This window comes from Anopheles maculipalpis, chromosome X (assembly GCF_943734695.1).
Source record: "Anopheles maculipalpis chromosome X, idAnoMacuDA_375_x, whole genome shotgun sequence".
NCBI lineage: Eukaryota > Metazoa > Arthropoda > Insecta > Diptera > Culicidae > Anopheles > Anopheles maculipalpis.
This window is the reverse complement of record NC_064870.1, coordinates 20468133-20488352: the sequence shown is the minus strand read 5'-3', so window position 1 is coordinate 20488352 and position 20220 is coordinate 20468133. Positions and strand designations below refer to the sequence as shown.

The 20220-nt window shown below is 44.5% G+C and overlaps 1 protein-coding gene and 3 pseudogenes across 1 annotated transcript in view; 1 reads left to right on the top strand and 3 right to left on the bottom strand.

Annotated features, from left to right (window-relative positions):
- Positions 1–20220, top strand: part of LOC126559692 (surfeit locus protein 4 homolog) — a 464744-nt gene that overhangs the window by 58850 nt on the left and 385674 nt on the right. The window lies entirely within an intron of this gene.
- On the bottom strand, positions 8230–8865 carry LOC126564681 (uncharacterized; annotated as a pseudogene).
- Positions 12840–13475, bottom strand: LOC126564671 (uncharacterized; annotated as a pseudogene).
- On the bottom strand, positions 17343–17977 carry LOC126564659 (uncharacterized; annotated as a pseudogene).

Sequence of the window (20220 nt, the reverse complement as noted above, 5' to 3'; positions counted from 1 at the left end):
CGTGAGTGCGAGAGGAATGACATACGAGTTTGAGCGAAATGTAAAACCAATGCATCGATACGATCTAGACACAACATCGATATCGTTGGCAAACAAACATTGCTCGGCTTATCTCGTCTGTAAGTGCGAATGAAACAGTTATACGAGTGTGAACGAAACACAGAAGCGTACAGTTACGGCAAATCCAAAGTTCATGACGTCACAGAATACTCGTACATAAGTGTAAACAAGTGAGCTAGACGATTTAGAGCAAGACACACGCTGTTTTGCCCCGTTCGTTTTGGTTGGGGTGGTGCTATTGTAGTTTGTGGTGGCTGATGATTTTGCTCGTGCATAGTTTGTGGTGGGATATGGTCGTGTATCGTTGGTGGTGGGGCGCTAGAAAAATGCGGCGCAGCAGCTGAACGGTGGTCGATGACGAATTCCCGGAAGGCAATTCCTTTATGCCAAGTGGAAGCAGAAAGAGCCTTGTCTTTAAAGTCAAGCGACATTCCGACGTTAAACGACACAAAAGTCAGTGTACTGACTTCCCTGTCACGTGGCAGCAGCCTGTCGATTATGACGTCATCAGTGCCATCAGTTGTTTTGTTACCATATTCCTCATATCCGAATCGGTTACCGAAGCGGCAATACGAGTTAGATAGAGCCAGAACTTCGGCTCGTTGGAATCAATCCATGGATTAGTCGACACGAAATGAGACGGAGGTGTAGCGGGGGCGGTGCCAGTGTGTAACAAAGTGGCTGCGTTTGCATCAGGCGGCGTAAAGTCGACAAGGCTACGTTTAGGCGCGTTGCGAGGGGGGGCATTCCGGGATGCACTGTCGACTTCGCCTAGACGTAAGCTTAGTGGTGTGGTGGTAGTGGTTGTATCCATGACGGGAAGGTGAAGTGTAGCGTTTGATGTAGTAGGCAGTGCTTTAGTATAGATGCGTGTAGATGTATCGATCGCAGTTAAAACGTCCTTCCGGATAGCATCCATAGCTGCGGATAAACGGCAATCAAACTCCCGGAGTAACTCAGATTTTAGATCCGTCAAGGCAGTTGAAAAATTCTTAAGAAGTATGGATTTTCCACCGCGGCGCATGACGCATGCGAATGAGAACCGTCCCGTTTCAACTCCGATACAGCAGCATCACATTATATCGAGGCAAGAAAGATGGTATACAGATTTGCAGTAACCATCACACATATAATTTTCTTCTCTATTTACAGCATTAGAGTACGGGCACGTATCAGACATGATTGAAGATGCACTAAGACACGTTCACTGATATTGATGATGAAGATGATGTTCCAAAATAGACGCCGAACAATAGATATGATTCACAGCGCACAGATGTCACGAGAAGAAATTGTAATATCACCAAACGAATCCCAGATGTAATCCCGTTGCGAAAATAACTACAGTAATACGGTAAGTCAGTGCGAAAACACTCAAAAAACAGTTTTGAAACGGACCTCGAGCAACCAGCACCGTATAAAATTACGTTTGACCATCCTGCGTATGACCATATATATTTTCGAATGGACTTAGTGAATTAGTGGTTATTTTCATAGGTATCTTATTGTATCTATCAATCTTATTTAGTTGACATGATCAGCATCCTTTTACATATTTTTCTATGTTCCTTTCCTGTCCAAAAAAATAACTCCTTGATTCTTTTTTTCATTCTTCTTACTTCCACATGGCCTCCTAAAGAAGCGTCATGAAATTCTTGTAATACAGTCCCTTTTTTTTCCATCGGCTTTATTCCTCTCAGAATCTGATTTGCAGTTTTTGTATTTGTTTTTGGTTGCTTGCTTCATTCTTTTTAAGTTTTCTCGTTTCTTTATTTCACTTGCTCACTTGCTTCGTCCTCTACGTTTATATTTTAGTAATTCTCCCCGGTGATCTTCCTGTTGAGTAGCTTTAGTCTCCTATACTAACTCTTCATTTTTCTTATTTTTTTGTTGAAGGGTGGCAACTGCCATTGTATTATTATGTTTCGCCTCTGGAAGGCGTGATAAGTGTTGGAGTGGAAGTACGAACGAACACACGCGCTTCGGTTGCTGGCTGAACACACTCTAACATTTATTGCACACTTCTATTTGTCAATTCACTTGTTGGCAGTGTTGCCGGAAATACATCATAAAATGTTTTGATATACCAACACTCCTCCTCAATACATTATATTATGGCCGCTCTACTCCATTAAACTCATCGCTTCGACAAACAGTTTCTGCTTTATATGCCCTTACGGTTTAGTAAATATATCTGCGATCATGTTCTCTGACGCACTATAGTGTAGCCCTACCTCTCCTTTGTTACAAAGATCTTTTGTAAAACAGACACATGTGTCGATGTGCTTTGACCGTCGTGATAGTCGTTCTATGGCTACGAAGTTGATGCATCCAGCGTTATCTTTATATACCACCGTAGCATCATACTGCTTTTCGTTCAGTTCTTCCAGAAGCCGTCTCAACCAAATTAGTTCTCGGCACGCTTCCGATAGCGCCACATATTCTGCTTCCATACTTGACAATGAAAAGCATGTTTGCTTTCGATTAGCCCAGCAAACTGTCGCTTTGCTAAGCTGAAATAAGAAACCAGTGTTAGATTTTCCATCAGAAGTATCGCCACTACAATCTGCGTCACTAAGTCCATAAAGCTTTAACGGCTCTTCGCGATTCAATGCCAACGTCAATTTATAGTCCCTGGTCTTCAAAAGATATATGACTACACGTTTCAGTTCTACCATGTCTGCTTCAGTTGGGCTGCTGGCTTGTCTGCTTAGTATGGACACACTCACAGAAATGTCGGGTCGAGTATTCACGGCTATGTATAGTAATGCTCCTATCATACTAAGATACTGCCCATTATTAAGTAGGGAAGCAGTCCCTCGCGAACTCGATAGTAACCGGTGTCCATTGGATTGTTCGATCCGTTCGAATTTTGAAGTCCAAAACGGCTCGCAACCTTCTTTATAAACGTTTCCTGATCCATGGAGTAAAAACCATCTTTGCCTTTTGTCACTCGGATTCCCAAGAAATGGTTTACTTGTCCTAGCGATGTCACCTCAATATGTTTCTGAAGCTCTTTCTCTACTTTCATGATTTCACTCTCACTTGTGCTGGCTGCTAGCATGTCATCCACGTATATTAGTAAATAGACTCGAACTCCTCCAGGTAACATCTTTAAGTACAAACAAGGATCGGATCTGGATTCTTCTTCATAGCTGTCAGAATTTCCCCAAGAGTGTTATGCGATACTCTTGCCGCCTGTTACAAACCATACAAACTACGTTTTAGTTTGCACACAAGCCTCTCCGTCCCTGGTTTTATGAAACCTTTAGGTTGCTTCATGTAGATATCTTCCTTTAGTCTACCGTGCAAATACGCGCCAATATGCCTTACTTTAAGTTGTTTGTATCCGGCAATTGTCAGCAAAATTCTCAGTGTTGTTTGTGTAGCCACTGGCGCGAAAACTGCATCATAATCTTCACCAAAACGCTGTGAATCACATTACCATCACTGTCTTCTTTTTTCTTGTATATCCCTTTGCTTCCTATAGGTACCCGTCCTGATGGCAATTCTACTAAAGTCCAAGTAACGTTCTTTTGTAGAGATTCGTATTCCTCAGCTATTGCTGCTTCCTAAAAAACCTCCTCTGCACCACTGATAGCTTCATCATAGCTGCGGAGTTAATAGCAACTGCTAAATTCACTACATAATCCCTCAAATAATGAAGAAGAACCCCCCTGGTGCTTCGCTTCGAGCTTTGTGGTATTGTCTTACTAGTGCGCTGTTCCTCTGCTGCACTTTCCCAACCACCATCATCGGTGTCATCTTTTGCACTAGTATGGTAAATAACTGCCCCGTTGGGCTGCAACTCAAGTGCATTATCATTTGACTCCTCCTGAACTTCACTACCAAAGTCATTTTGCTCACCGGTATTGAGATTGGAAACAACATAACCATAGTTGACCTTTGGTGTAGTCGTATCATGCTCTATCGAACTGTCTTTCATCTCCAAAAAACGAGCGTCTCGACTGATTGTTATCTGATCGGTTTCAGTATCTAGGAATCGATAAGCCTTTCTCTCGGTGCAATAACCCACAAATGTCAGCTTACGAGAATTTTCATCAAAATTGTGTCTCTTTACGTCTGGTATGTGAACATATGCTGGACTCCCAAAGACTCGCAAATAATCAAGAGCTGGTTTGCTCCCAAACCACAATTCTTAAGGTGTCCGACTGAATTAACGCGACGGCAGTCTATTTTGCAAATAACTTGCGGTCATTATTGCCTCACCCCAATACTTCTTGTCAAGTCCTGCATCTAACAACATACACGTAGCCATTTCCTTTAAAGTATGGTTCGTGCGTTCCGCGACGCCATTCTGCTGAGAAGAGTAAGCCGCGGTGTACTGAACCTGGATTCCCACTGCTTTAGCGATGGGCGCTCCGGGCCGGAATCACCGATCCGATCCGATCCCACCCAAGAGTAGTTCCGATCCGAAAGAATGATTCCGGATGGTTCCGGAATCAAAAACGATTCCGGACCGGTTTTACGTTGCCCGCTCCACGTAGCTATGAAATGTTTGTACCGATTGTGTTATTTCCGATCATTCCTCACTTACTGAAATACACCTAATATAATGCAAAAAACCATATTAAAATCGGTCAATAAATGAGGTAGTTAGCGAAAATAAGGTGCGTGCGCGAGTTAACAAACACGGGGGTTGGGGTTGGATTCTGATTCCTCGGACAGAATAACGTTGTTGTTTAAGAGCTGAACTGAGAGTGGATGTATTTCTAAATTTCGTCCTTAAATATAATAAACTATTTCTATTTCACAATATGAGGAAGCAGGATGGAAGGGTTAAGGATTCGTTGTTTCGCTGGTTGCTCGATGGTGGCTTGGAGTACCTGATGTACGACGGTTTATCAGGGAATTCCAATACGGGTCTAGGGCTGCAAATGTCTGAACAGCCAGGGTACAAATGATCAGGTTAAGGTGCATGGCGATAGTTGGTGAATTGTTTTACAACAGTATGCTGGCTGGATGTGAAGGACATTTTAGGATGTTGATGTCTGGATGATGTTAATGTCTTGCAGCTGAACGGATGCTTATGTATCTGTAGCCTCTTCTTCCGGTAGATATCATAGGAGAGGGTATATCCGGTGGGAGGGTTGTGGCGACGAGCGTTAACTCGCGTAATGAATATGTGGGGGTTAGTGTAACGTTTAGATTTCGGATTCGGAAGTAATACGTACGTCTTGTTGGTTCGATGGTCAAGAAGTAAGAGACTGTTTTTATTCCTAATATTATAATTGCACAAATTGGCTAATTACGAAGAGCCCACGAAGGGTCTGGTTTATGCTCGCGGATCGAGTACAATCTTTTGTTTCTTGCATGCAATATGCATGAGCATGAACCGCTACATCACATCCCCCTTTCTTTAATTTTTTCGTGGTTGGAAAATATTTCTGCCATAACGGGTTTTGTACGAAGGCTGTCTAGGGGTTAATTCTTTTTGGTCGGGACGCAGGGCGTTACTTGAGTCTTTAGGAGGATCGCTAGGTTCACTTAAGAATGCTGGTTTCAGACGATCTATCGAGATCGCCGTTTTCCTACCCTTAACTTCTACTGTGTAAGTCTTTTTTCCTTTTTTACACACTTTGTATGGACCGTCATAAGGGGGCATGAGGGACGGTCTGACGTTATCTACGCGTACAAAAACGTGATTACAGAACTGCAGATTAGCATTTGCAAAGGCCTTTCTGTTAGTGTTATGGTTGGACGTTTGGGTAGGTTTCACTCTCTTCATGATCGTTCTCAGATTTGTAACAAATTCAGGTGTTATATTAGGGACTGTACCGCTATTTTCGAAGTATTCTTCAGGCAAACGCAAGTTGGTACCGTATGTCAGCTCGGCTACCGTTGCTCCGAGGTCGTCCTTATTCGTGGAGCGCATTCCTAACAGCACTAACGGAAGTGCTTCTGTCCATCTGGTTCGATCATGGGAAACGAGGGCGGCTTTCAATTGCCGATGAAGACGTTCTATCTGACCGTTTGCCTGTGGATGGTAAGGAGATGTTTTAAATGGTCGATACCCAGTGTTTCGGACAGCTTTTTGAATAGTTCGCTTTCAAACTGTCTGCCGCGGTCGGTGGTGATTTTGGCTGGCACTCCAAATCTCGCAATCCAGTGTGCGATGAATGCTCGGGACACCGTCTCTGCTGTCATGTTGGGTAAGGGGACTACCTCCGGCCATCTGGTGAATTTGTCGATCATTGTAAGGCAATAAAAATTGCCTTCCGAAGGAGGTAGAGGTCCAATCAGGTCCATGTGTACGTGGTGGAAACGTTCTTGTGGCACGATGATTTGCTCCGGTTTGGTGATGTTGTGCCTTGTTACTTTGTTTCTTTGGCACTGAATACAGGTAGTGACAAAATTCTTGCAATCTTTCCGCATGGATGGCCAAACATATCGCTTAGTGACCAAATGTGTTGTACCTCTGACGCCGGGGTGCGAAATGTTATGCATTTTGCTGATGATTTGCTTGCGAAGTGTTTTCGGGACTAAAGGACGAATTTCAGGGGTTGACACATCACAGTACAATTTGCCTTTTCTCGATGGAAGTTCGAAAGATTTCACGCGGATCGTACTGCCTGTGGGAGGGTTTTGAATAAACTCGGTGATATCAGCATCCGTTCGTTGCAGCTCAGCCATTTGGTCATAGTCGATAGGTTCGCAAATTATTGCTTCAATCCGGCTTAACATGTCTGCAACGTTGTTACCTTCCCCTGGAATATGACGAATATCTGTCGTGTATTCGCTTATGAAACATAATCGACGCTGTTGTGTAGGGTTAGCACGTTCGGGTCGTTGGAGGAAAGCTGTCACGAGTGGCTTATGGTCGGTGTAAATGCAAAAAACACGTGCTTCGATAAGGTCCTTAAAATATCGCACTGACTCGTACATTGCATATAGCTCGCGATCGTATGTGCTAGCCTTCTGCATAGTTGGTGTCAGCTTTTTTGAAAAAAAAAAAAGGCTAGGGGTTCAAGGCCATTGTTGGTTACCTGGTGTAGTGCCCCTCCAACTGCCACATTCGACGCGTCTACGTGTAAACAAAGATTTGCTTGGGGTGATGGGTGTGCAAGGAGTGTCGCATTCGCCAAATCTTCCTTGCATTTCACAAAGGCTGCTTTAGTGTCGTCATCCCATTTGAGCGGTGTGTGGTCATTCTTAACGTTACCACGAATCATTTGTTGCAGGAGTTGTTGGTTACTAGCTGCGTGTGGAATAAAACGTCGAAAGAAATTTATCGTTCCAATGAACGTTTTTAACTGCTTTGCAACCTTGGGGCGTGGAAAATCGAGGATCGCTTGGATTTTCGCTGGATTCGGTGTGATACCCTCGGGTGTGATCGCGTGACCGAGGAAAATGACTGAAGATTTCCCTATTTGGCACTTGTCCACGTTGATTGCCAAACAGTTTTCTCCCAATCGTTGAAAAACGGTTCGAAGATGAATCTTGTGTTCTTCTTCATTCGACGAGGCGATACATAAATCATCGATATACGGGAACACAAACGGAAGATCTCGAAAAATAGAATGAAGGTGTCGTTGTAGTGTTTGGCCGGCGTTTCTTAATCCGAACGTCATATAACGAAACTCGAACAAACCGAATGGGGTGGTAATCGCTGTCTTCGGTATATCCTGTTCCGCAACAGGAATTTGGTGATAAGCTCGTTGCAGATCTATGCAGGAAAATATGCTTGTGCCGTGTAGTATATTGCCGAAGTCTTGAATATGTGGTATCGGGTATCTATCCGGTTCGGTTATTGCGTTCAGGTTCCTGTAATCTCCACATGGTCTCCACTTCCCATTTGATTTTTTAACCATGTGTAACGGACTGGCCCATGAGCTTTTAGAAGGTTGACAGATACCTTCTTTCATCATAAATTTAAATTCTGCTTGGGCTTCTTGCAGCTTGTCTATTGGTAATCTACGAGATTGGCAAAAAATGGGTGGACCTTTCGTTAAGATTTGATGAGTTACGTTCGATTTTGTCGACCGGTTCTTCAGATTGAGTACCGTAATATCATTGGATTCTCTTAGTATTTGTGTGAACGTATCTGAAGTACTGCATGCGGCTACGGAGAGCGTTGCTGTGTTTGTTGTGTTCTTAATCAGTTTGTCGCGTTTGATATCAACCAGCAGGTCAAAATGTTTTAGGAAGTCAAGTAACATCTGCGATCGTGAAAGGCCAGGTGAACTGTTGCTTTAATCCAATATCGAGGGTGATATTTTTAGTGCCATAAGTGGTAATCTGGCTACCATTTGCGGCAAAAAGTTTCCGTGTCGGCGTGGGGTTCATCCTTTCTTTGTAGGATGGTGGAACAACAGAAATCTCTGCACCCGTGTCGATAAGGAATCTGTTGTGAGTCCTGTGATCATTAACGTAAATGCGATCGATATTTTCGTTCTGCTCAGGGGACATATGGTTCAGCGTGATGCTGGTATTTTTCTCATGGTGAGTAGTGCTTGAGTTCGGTAAGCTGGTGCTATGTGTAGTGCGTGATTCGTGGTTCAATATGCGTGGCGTTCGATTATAGCTGGTGCTTGTATTATCGTATGAATTGGTGAGAGTGTCGGGATAATGGGTGTCTCGGAGAGAGAAACGCACTATTTTTTTCGGGAGTAAACCGGCAGACGCTCTTCGAAAAAAATGCACTTAGTGGAAGTATCGTTCGGATGTTCTTTCTCGCACTTTTCGGCCTTGTTTCCATGACGATAGTGAAACCAACAGAGCCATCGGCGCGGTGCTCTCGATGGTATGCGTGATCGTGATGAACTCGGAGTTCGTTGGTCCCATGACGGCCTCGACCCTGACGCGTGTCGCTGCCTAGATCGGGATGGTGTATGTGTGTCTCGGTCTGAGAAAGAGCAGCATCGATCAGCTGATAAAACTGATAAAAGCGTCGGGAGAGAGCTTCGATGCGAGCCTCTAATGTGCACATATGGTTGCACATGCACTTGCAATCGTATCGCTTGTACTGGATGTTGCACTGCTCGGAGCTTCAAGGATTTTGTCTGCTACCTTTGCTTGATCGTCTAATGAAACAGACGGCATGGCGGCGATGATTGAACGTGCGGTGGTTGGCAAAGCCCGAAACCAAATATTAGAAAGGACATTATCGGAACATCCTTCTCCGCCAAGACGGCGCATCTCAGAAAGAAGCATACTTGGTTTCCGATCGCCTAATGAGACGCCGGAAAGTAGACTAGTTAAGCGTTGGTTTTCTGTGGGCCGAAAATAATCCAAGACGGCATTTTTCACGGTGTCGTACCTATTGGACGTTTCCGATTTATTGCATTTCGCGATGGCGGAATGAAAAAACTTCGCGCGTGTGCCAAGTGCAACGATTACTGCGTTGAATTTGTGTCGATCTAGCTTGAAGCCATTTACGTAAAAAGCTGCTTCCAAACAGACGAACCACGTCTCGACGTCTTCGGAATCGAAATCCGGAAAGTTGATTTTTGAATGCGTTACAGCGATCTGACTTTCCTCCTCTTTCGGCTTCGTTACCGTTGGTTCAACCATTGTAGCAAAAAATAGGCCGTGAAAGTTGAGAATACGTTATATTACGCGTAAACGGAGTTATTATTCTCGTGGATCACTTAAAAAACGCGACGGTTCTGTGAAACGTAAAAAAGTGTCCTTTGCGATCGCGGTCGATCACTACGCGGTTCTTTTCGGTTTTCTCGCACGAAATTCACTTGTTCGGATAAAATGCTCGTTCAATCGGACCATCGGGGTCACCAGTTTGTGGAGGTTAGTGTAACGTTTAGATTTCGGATTCGGAAGTAATACGTACGTCTTGTTGGTTCGATGGTCAAGAAGTAAGAGACTGTTTTTATTCCTAATATTATAATTGCACAAATTGGCTAATTACGAAGAGCCCACGAAGGGTCTGGTTTATGCTCGCGGATCGAGTACAATCTTTTGTTTCTTGCATGCAATATGCATGAGCATGAACCGCTACATCACATCCCCCTTTCTTTAATTTTTTCGTGGTTGGAAAATATTTCTGCCATAACGGGTTTTGTACGAAGGCTGTCTAGGGGTTAATTCTTTTTGGTCGGGACGCAGGGCGTTACTTGAGTCTTTAGGAGGATCGCTAGGTTCACTTAAGAATGCTGGTTTCAGACGATCTATCGAGATCGCCGTTTTCCTACCCTTAACTTCTATTGTGTAAGTCTTTTTTCCTTTTTTACACACTTTGTATGGACCGTCATAAGGGGGCGTGAGGGACGGTCTGACGTTATCTACGCGTACAAAAACGTGATTACAGAACTGCAGATTAGCATTTGCAAAGGCCTTTCTGTTAGTGTTATGGTTGGACGTTTGGGTAGGTTTCACTCTCTTCATGATCGTTCTCAGATTTGTAACAAATTCAGGTGTTATATTAGGGACTGTACCGCTATTTTCGAAGTATTCTTCAGGCAAACGCAAGTTGGTACCGTATGTCAGCTCGGCTACCGTTGCTCCGAGGTCGTCCTTAATCGTGAAGCGCATTCCTAACAGCACTAACGGAAGTGCTTCTGTCCATCTGGTTCGATCATGGGAAACGAGGGCGGCTTTCAATTGCCGATGAAGACGTTCTATCTGACCGTTTGCCTGTGGATGGTAAGGAGATGTTTTAAATGGTCGATACCCAGTGTTTCGGACAGCTTTTTGAATAGTTCGCTTTCAAACTGTCTGCCGCGGTCGGTGGTGATTTTGGCTGGCACTCCAAATCTCGCAATCCAGTGTGCGATGAATGCTCGGGACACCGTCTCTGCTGTCATGTTGGGTAAGGGGACTACCTCCGGCCATCTGGTGAATTTGTCGATCATTGTAAGGCAATAAAAATTGCCTTCCGAAGGAGGTAGAGGTCCAATCAGGTCCATGTGTACGTGGTGGAAACGTTCTTGTGGCACGATGATTTGCTCCGGTTTGGTGATGTTGTGCCTTGTTACTTTGTTTCTTTGGCACTGAATACAGGTAGTGACAAAATTCTTGCAATCTTTCCGCATGGATGGCCAAACATATCGCTTAGTGATCAAATGTGTTGTACCTCTGACGCCGGGGTGCGAAATGTTATGCATTTTGCTGATGATTTGCTTGCGAAGTGTTTTCGGGACTAAAGGACGAATTTCAGGGGTTGACACATCACAGTACAATTTGCCTTTTCTCGATGGAAGTTCGAAAGATTTCACGCGGATCGTACTGCCTGTGGGAGGGTTTTGAATAAACTCGGTGATATCAGCATCCGTTCGTTGCAGCTCAGCCATTTGGTCATAGTCGATAGGTTCGCAAATTATTGCTTCAATCCGGCTTAACATGTCTGCAACGTTGTTACCTTCCCCTGGAATATGACGAATATCTGTCGTGTATTCGCTTATGAAACATAATCGACGCTGTTGTGTAGGGTTAGCACGTTCGGGTCGTTGGAGGAAAGCTGTCACGAGTGGCTTATGGTCGGTGTAAATGCAAAAAACACGTGCTTCGATAAGGTCCTTAAAATATCGCACTGACTCGTACATTGCATATAGCTCGCGATCGTATGTGCTAGCCTTCTGCATAGTTGGTGTCAGCTTTTTTGAAAAAAAAAGGCTAGGGGTTCAAGGCCATTGTTGGTTACCTGGTGTAGTGCCCCTCCAACTGCCACATTCGACGCGTCTACGTGTAAACAAAGATTTGCTTGGGGTGATGGGTGTGCAAGGAGTGTCGCATTCGCCAAATCTTCCTTGCATTTCACAAAGGCTGCTTTAGTGTCGTCATCCCATTTGAGCGGTGTGTGGTCATTCTTAACGTTACCACGAATCATTTGTTGCAGGAGTTGTTGGTTACTAGCTGCGTGTGGAATAAAACGTCGAAAGAAATTTATCGTTCCAATGAACGTTTTTAACTGCTTTGCAACCTTGGGGCGTGGAAAATCGAGGATCGCTTGGATTTTCGCTGGATTCGGTGTGATACCCTCGGGTGTGATCGCGTGACCGAGGAAAATGACTGAAGATTTCCCTATTTGGCACTTGTCCACGTTGATTGCCAAACAGTTTTCTCCCAATCGTTGAAAAACGGTTCGAAGATGAATCTTGTGTTCTTCTTCATTCGACGAGGCGATACATAAATCATCGATATACGGGAACACAAACGGAAGATCTCGAAAAATAGAATGAAGGTGTCGTTGTAGTGTTTGGCCGGCGTTTCTTAATCCGAACGTCATATAACGAAACTCGAACAAACCGAATGGGGTGGTAATCGCTGTCTTCGGTATATCCTGTTCCGCAACAGGAATTTGGTGATAAGCTCGTTGCAGATCTATGCAGGAAAATATGCTTGTGCCGTGTAGTATATTGCCGAAGTCTTGAATATGTGGTATCGGGTATCTATCCGGTTCGGTTATTGCGTTCAGGTTCCTGTAATCTCCACATGGTCTCCACTTCCCATTTGATTTTTTAACCATGTGTAACGGACTGGCCCATGAGCTTTTAGAAGGTTGACAGATACCTTCTTTCATCATAAATTTAAATTCTGCTTGGGCTTCTTGCAGCTTGTCTATTGGTAATCTACGAGATTGGCAAAAAATGGGTGGACCTTTCGTTAAGATTTGATGAGTTACGTTCGATTTTGTCGACCGGTTCTTCAGATTGAGTACCGTAATATCATTGGATTCTCTTAGTATTTGTGTGAACGTATCTGAAGTACTGCATGCGGCTACGGAGAGCGTTGCTGTGTTTGTTGTGTTCTTAATCAGTTTGTCGCGTTTGATATCAACCAGCAGGTCAAAATGTTTTAGGAAGTCAAGTAACATCTGCGATCGTGAAAGGCCAGGTGAACTGTTGCTTTAATCCAATATCGAGGGTGATATTTTTAGTGCCATAAGTGGTAATCTGGCTACCATTTGCGGCAAAAAGTTTCCGTGTCGGCGTGGGGTTCATCCTTTCTTTGTAGGATGGTGGAACAACAGAAATCTCTGCACCCGTGTCGATAAGGAATCTGTTGTGAGTCCTGTGATCATTAACGTAAATGCGATCGATATTTTCGTTCTGCTCAGGGGACATATGGTTCAGCGTGATGCTGGTATTTTTCTCATGGTGAGTAGTGCTTGAGTTCGGTAAGTTGATGCTATGTGTAGTGCGTGATTCGTGGTTCAATATGCGTGGCGTTCGATTATAGCTGGTGCTTGTATTATCGTATGAATTGGTGAGAGTGTCGGGATAATGGGTGTCTCGGAGAGAGAAACGCACTATTTTTTTCGGGAGTAAACCGGCAGACGCTCTTCGAAAAAAATGCACTTAGTGGAAGTATCGTTCGGATGTTCTTTCTCGCACTTTTCGGCCTTGTTTCCATGACGATAGTGAAACCAACAGAGCCATCGGCGCGGTGCTCTCGATGGTATGCGTGATCGTGATGAACTCGGAGTTCGTTGGTCCCATGACGGCCTCGACCCTGACGCGTGTCGCTGCCTAGATCGGGATGGTGTATGTGTGTCTCGGTCTGAGAAAGAGCAGCATCGATCAGCTGATAAAACTGATAAAAGCGTCGGGAGAGAGCTTCGATGCGAGCCTCTAATGTGCACATATGGTTGCACATGCACTTGCAATCGTATCGCTTGTACTGGATGTTGCACTGCTCGGAGCTTCAAGGATTTTGTCTGCTACCTTTGCTTGATCGTCTAATGAAACAGACGGCATGGCGGCGATGATTGAACGTGCGGTGGTTGGCAAAGCCCGAAACCAAATATTAGAAAGGACATTATCGGAACATCCTTCTCCGCCAAGACGGCGCATCTCAGAAAGAAGCATACTTGGTTTCCGATCGCCTAATGAGACGCCGGAAAGTAGACTAGTTAAGCGTTGGTTTTCTGTGGGCCGAAAATAATCCAAGACGGCATTTTTCACGGTGTCGTACCTATTGGACGTTTCCGATTTATTGCATTTCGCGATGGCGGAATGAAAAAACTTCGCGCGTGTGCCAAGTGCAACGATTACTGCGTTGCGTTACAGCGATCTGACTTTCCTCCTCTTTCGGCTTCGTTACCGTTGGTTCAACCATTGTAGCAAAAAATAGGCCGTGAAAGTTGAGAATACGTTATATTACGCGTAAACGGAGTTATTATTCTCGTGGATCACTTAAAAAACGCGACGGTTCTGTGAAACGTAAAAAAGTGTCCTTTGCGATCGCGGTCGATCACTACGCGGTTCTTTTCGGTTTTCTCGCACGAAATTCACTTGTTCGGATAAAATGCTCGTTCAATCGGACCATCGGGGTCACCAGTTTGTGGAGGTTAGTGTAACGTTTAGATTTCGGATTCGGAAGTAATACGTACGTCTTGTTGGTTCGATGGTCAAGAAGTAAGAGACTGTTTTTATTCCTAATATTATAATTGCACAAATTGGCTAATTACGAAGAGCCCACGAAGGGTCTGGTTTATGCTCGCGGATCGAGTACAATCTTTTGTTTCTTGCATGCAATATGCATGAGCATGAACCGCTACATCACATCCCCCTTTCTTTAATTTTTTCGTGGTTGGAAAATATTTCTGCCATAACGGGTTTTGTACGAAGGCTGTCTAGGGGTTAATTCTTTTTGGTCGGGACGCAGGGCGTTACTTGAGTCTTTAGGAGGATCGCTAGGTTCACTTAAGAATGCTGGTTTCAGACGATCTATCGAGATCGCCGTTTTCCTACCCTTAACTTCTACTGTGTAAGTCTTTTTTCCTTTTTTACACACTTTGTATGGACCGTCATAAGGGGGCATGAGGGACGGTCTGACGTTATCTACGCGTACAAAAACGTGATTACAGAACTGCAGATTAGCATTTGCAAAGGCCTTTCTGTTAGTGTTATGGTTGGACGTTTGGGTAGGTTTCACTCTCTTCATGATCGTTCTCAGATTTGTAACAAATTCAGGTGTTATATTAGGGACTGTACCGCTATTTTCGAAGTATTCTTCAGGCAAACGCAAGTTGGTACCGTATGTCAGCTCGGCTACCGTTGCTCCGAGGTCGTCCTTATTCGTGGAGCGCATTCCTAACAGCACTAACGGAAGTGCTTCTGTCCATCTGGTTCGATCATGGGAAACGAGGGCGGCTTTCAATTGCCGATGAAGACGTTCTATCTGACCGTTTGCCTGTGGATGGTAAGGAGATGTTTTAAATGGTCGATACCCAGTGTTTCGGACAGCTTTTTGAATAGTTCGCTTTCAAACTGTCTGCCGCGGTCGGTGGTGATTTTGGCTGGCACTCCAAATCTCGCAATCCAGTGTGCGATGAATGCTCGGGACACCGTCTCTGCTGTCATGTTGGGTAAGGGGACTACCTCCGGCCATCTGGTGAATTTGTCGATCATTGTAAGGCAATAAAAATTGCCTTCCGAAGGAGGTAGAGGTCCAATCAGGTCCATGTGTACGTGGTGGAAACGTTCTTGTGGCACGATGATTTGCTCCGGTTTGGTGATGTTGTGCCTTGTTACTTTGTTTCTTTGGCACTGAATACAGGTAGTGACAAAATTCTTGCAATCTTTCCGCATGGATGGCCAAACATATCGCTTAGTGACCAAATGTGTTGTACCTCTGACGCCGGGGTGCGAAATGTTATGCATTTTGCTGATGATTTGCTTGCGAAGTGTTTTCGGGACTAAAGGACGAATTTCAGGGGTTGACACATCACAGTACAATTTGCCTTTTCTCGATGGAAGTTCGAAAGATTTCACGCGGATCGTACTGCCTGTGGGAGGGTTTTGAATAAACTCGGTGATATCAGCATCCGTTCGTTGCAGCTCAGCCATTTGGTCATAGTCGATAGGTTCGCAAATTATTGCTTCAATCCGGCTTAACATGTCTGCAACGTTGTTACCTTCCCCTGGAATATGACGAATATCTGTCGTGTATTCGCTTATGAAACATAATCGACGCTGTTGTGTAGGGTTAGCACGTTCGGGTCGTTGGAGGAAAGCTGTCACGAGTGGCTTATGGTCGGTGTAAATGCAAAAAACACGTGCTTCGATAAGGTCCTTAAAATATCGCACTGACTCGTACATTGCATATAGCTCGCGATCGTATGTGCTAGCCTTCTGCATAGTTGGTGTCAGCTTTTTTGAAAAAAAAAAAAGGCTAGGGGTTCAAGGCCATTGTTGGTTACCTGGTGTAGTGCCCCTCCAACTGCCACATTCGACGCGTCTACGTGTAAACAAAGATTTGCTTGGGGTGATGGGTGTGCAAGGAGTGTCGCATTCGCCAAATCTTCCTTGCATTTCACAAAGGCTGCTTTAGTGTCGTCATCCCATTTGAGCGGTGTGTGGTCATTCTTAACGTTACCACGAATCATTTGTTGCAGGAGTTGTTGGTTACTAGCTGCGTGTGGAATAAAACGTCGAAAGAAATTTATCGTTCCAATGAACGTTTTTAACTGCTTTGCAACCTTGGGGCGTGGAAAATCGAGGATCGCTTGGATTTTCGCTGGATTCGGTTTGATACCCTCAGGTGTGATCGCGTGACCGAGGAAAATGACTGAAGATTTCCCTATTTGGCACTTGTCCACATTGATTGCCAAACAGTTTTCTCTCAATCGTTGAAAAACGGTTCGAAGATGAATCTTGTGTTCTTCTTCATTCGACGAGGCCATACATAAATCATCGATATACGGGAACACAAACGGAAGATCTCGAAAAATAGAATGAAGGTGTCGTTGTAGTGTTTGGCCGGCATTTCTTAATCCGAACGTCATATAACGAAACTCGAACAAACCGAATGGGGTGGTAATCGCTGTCTTCGGTATATCCTGTTCCGCAACAGGAATTTGGTGATAAGCTCGTTGCAGATCTATGCAGGAAAATATGCTTGTGCCGTGTAGTATATTGCCGAAGTCTTGAATATGTGGTATCGGGTATCTATCCGGTTCGGTTATTGCGTTCAGGTTCCTGTAATCTCCACATGGTCTCCACTTCCCATTTGATTTTTTAACCATGTGTAACGGACTGGCCCATGAGCTTTTAGAAGGTTGACAGATACCTTCTTTCATCATAAATTTAAATTCTGCTTGGGCTTCTTGCAGCTTGTCTATTGGTAATCTACGAGATTGGCAAAAAATGGGTGGACCTTTCGTTAAGATTTGATGAGTTACGTTCGATTTTGTCGACCGGTTCTTCAGATTGAGTACCGTAATATCATTGGATTCTCTTAGTATTTGTGTGAACGTATCTGAAGTACTGCATGCGGCTACGGAGAGCGTTGCTGTGTTTGTTGTGTTCTTAATCAGTTTGTCGCGTTTGATATCAACCAGCAGGTCAAAATGTTTTAGGAAGTCAAGTAACATCTGCGATCGTGAAAGGCCAGGTGAACTGTTGCTTTAATCCAATATCGAGGGTGATATTTTTAGTGCCATAAGTGGTAATCTGGCTACCATTTGCGGCAAAAAGTTTCCGTGTCGGCGTGGGGTTCATCCTTTCTTTGTAGGATGGTGGAACAACAGAAATCTCTGCACCCGTGTCGATAAGGAATCTGTTGTGAGTCCTGTGATCATTAACGTAAATGCGATCGATATTTTCGTTCTGCTCAGGGGACATATGGTTCAGCGTGATGCTGGTATTTTTCTCATGGTGAGTAGTGCTTGAGTTCGGTAAGTTGATGCTATGTGTAGTGCGTGATTCGTGGTTCAATATGCGTGGCGTTCGATTATAGCTGGTGCTTGTATTATCGTATGAATTGGTGAGAGTGTCGGGATAATGGGTGTCTCGGAGAGAGAAACGCACTATTTTTTCGGGAGTAAACCGGCAGACGCTCTTCGAAAAAAATGCACTTAGTGGAAGTATCGTTCGGATGTTCTTTCTCGCACTTTTCGGCCTTGTTTCCATGACGATAGTGAAACCAACAGAGCCATCGGCGCGGTGCTCTCGATGGTATGCGTGATCGTGATGAACTCGGAGTTCGTTGGTCCCATGACGGCCTCGACCCTGACGCGTGTCGCTGCCTAGATCGGGATGGTGTATGTGTGTCTCGGTCTGAGAAAGAGCAGCATCGATCAGCTGATAAAACTGATAAAAGCGTCGGGAGAGAGCTTCGATGCGAGCCTCTAATGTGCACATATGGTTGCACATGCACTTGCAATCGTATCGCTTGTACTGGATGTTGCACTGCTCGGAGCTTCAAGGATTTTGTCTGCTACCTTTGCTTGATCGTCTAATGAAACAGACGGCATGGCGGCGATGATTGAACGTGCGGTGGTTGGCAAAGCCCGAAACCAAATATTAGAAAGGACATTATCGGAACATCCTTCTCCGCCAAGACGGCGCATCTCAGAAAGAAGCATACTTGGTTTCCGATCGCCTAATGAGACGCCGGAAAGTAGACTAGTTAAGCGTTGGTTTTCTGTGGGCCGAAAATAATCCAAGACGGCATTTTTCACGGTGTCGTACCTATTGGACGTTTCCGATTTATTGCATTTCGCGATGGCGGAATGAAAAAACTTCGCGCGTGTGCCAAGTGCAACGATTACTGCGTTGAATTTATGTCGATCTAGCTTGAAGCCATTTACGTAAAAAGCTGCTTCCAAACAGACGAACCACGTCTCGACGTCTTCGGAATCGAAATCCGGAAAGTTGATTTTTGAATGCGTTACAGCGATCTGACTTTCCTCCTCTTTCGGCTTCGTTACCGTTGGTTCAACCATTGTAGCAAAAAATAGGCCGTAAAAGTTGAGAATACGTTATATTACGCGTAAACGGAGTTATTATTCTCGTGGATCACTTAAAAAACGCGACGGTTCTGTGAAACGTAAAAAAGTGTCCTTTGCGATCGCGGTCGATCACTACGCGGTTCTTTTCGGTTTTCTCGCACGAAATTCACTTGTTCGGATAAAATGCTCGTTCAATCGGACCATCGGGGTCACCAGTTTGTGGAGGTTAGTGTAACGTTTAGATTTCGGATTCGGAAGTAATACGTACGTCTTGTTGGTTCGATGGTCAAGAAGTAAGAGACTGTTTTTATTCCTAATATTATAATTGCACAAATTGGCTAATTACGAAGAGCCCACGAAGGGTCTGGTTTATGCTCGCGGATCGAGTACAATCTTTTGTTTCTTGCATGCAATATGCATGAGCATGAACCGCTACATCACATCCCCCTTTCTTTAATTTTTTCGTGGTTGGAAAATATTTCTGCCATAACGGGTTTTGTACGAAGGCTGTCTAGGGGTTAATTCTTTTTGGTCGGGACGCAGGGCGTTACTTTAGTCTTTAGGAAGATCGCTAGGTTCACTTAAGAATGCTGGATTCAGACGATCTATCGAGATCGCCGTTTTCCTACCCTTAACTTCTATTGTGTAAGTCTTTTTTCCTTTTTTACACACTTTGTATGGACCGTCATAAGGGGGCGTGAGGGACGGTCTGACGTTATCTACGCGTACAAAAACGTGATTACAGAACTGCAGATTAGCATTTGCAAAGGCCTTTCTGTTAGTGTTATGGTTGGACGTTTGGGTAGGTTTCACTCTCTTCATGATCGTTCTCAGATTTGTAACAAATTCAGGTGTTATATTAGGGACTGTACCGCTATTTTCGAAGTATTCTTCAGGCAAACGCAAGTTGGTACCGTATGTCAGCTCGGCTACCGTTGCTCCGAGGTCGTCCTTAATCGTGAAGCGCATTCCTAACAGCACTAACGGAAGTGCTTCTGTCCATCTGGTTCGATCATGGGAAACGAGGGCGGCTTTCAATTGCCGATGAAGACGTTCTATCTGACCGTTTGCCTGTGGATGGTAAGGAGATGTTTTAAATGGTCGATACCCAGTGTTTCGGACAGCTTTTTGAATAGTTCGCTTTCAAACTGTCTGCCGCGGTCGGTGGTGATTTTGGCTGGCACTCCAAATCTCGCAATCCAGTGTGCGATGAATGCTCGGGACACCGTCTCTGCTGTCATGTTGGGTAAGGGGACTACCTCCGGCCATCTGGTGAATTTGTCGATCATTGTAAGGCAATAAAAATTGCCTTCCGAAGGAGGTAGAGGTCCAATCAGGTCCATGTGTACGTGGTGGAAACGTTCTTGTGGCACGATGATTTGCTCCGGTTTGGTGATGTTGTGCCTTGTTACTTTGTTTCTTTGGCACTGAATACAGGTAGTGACAAAATTCTTGCAATCTTTCCGCATGGATGGCCAAACATATCGCTTAGTGATCAAATGTGTTGT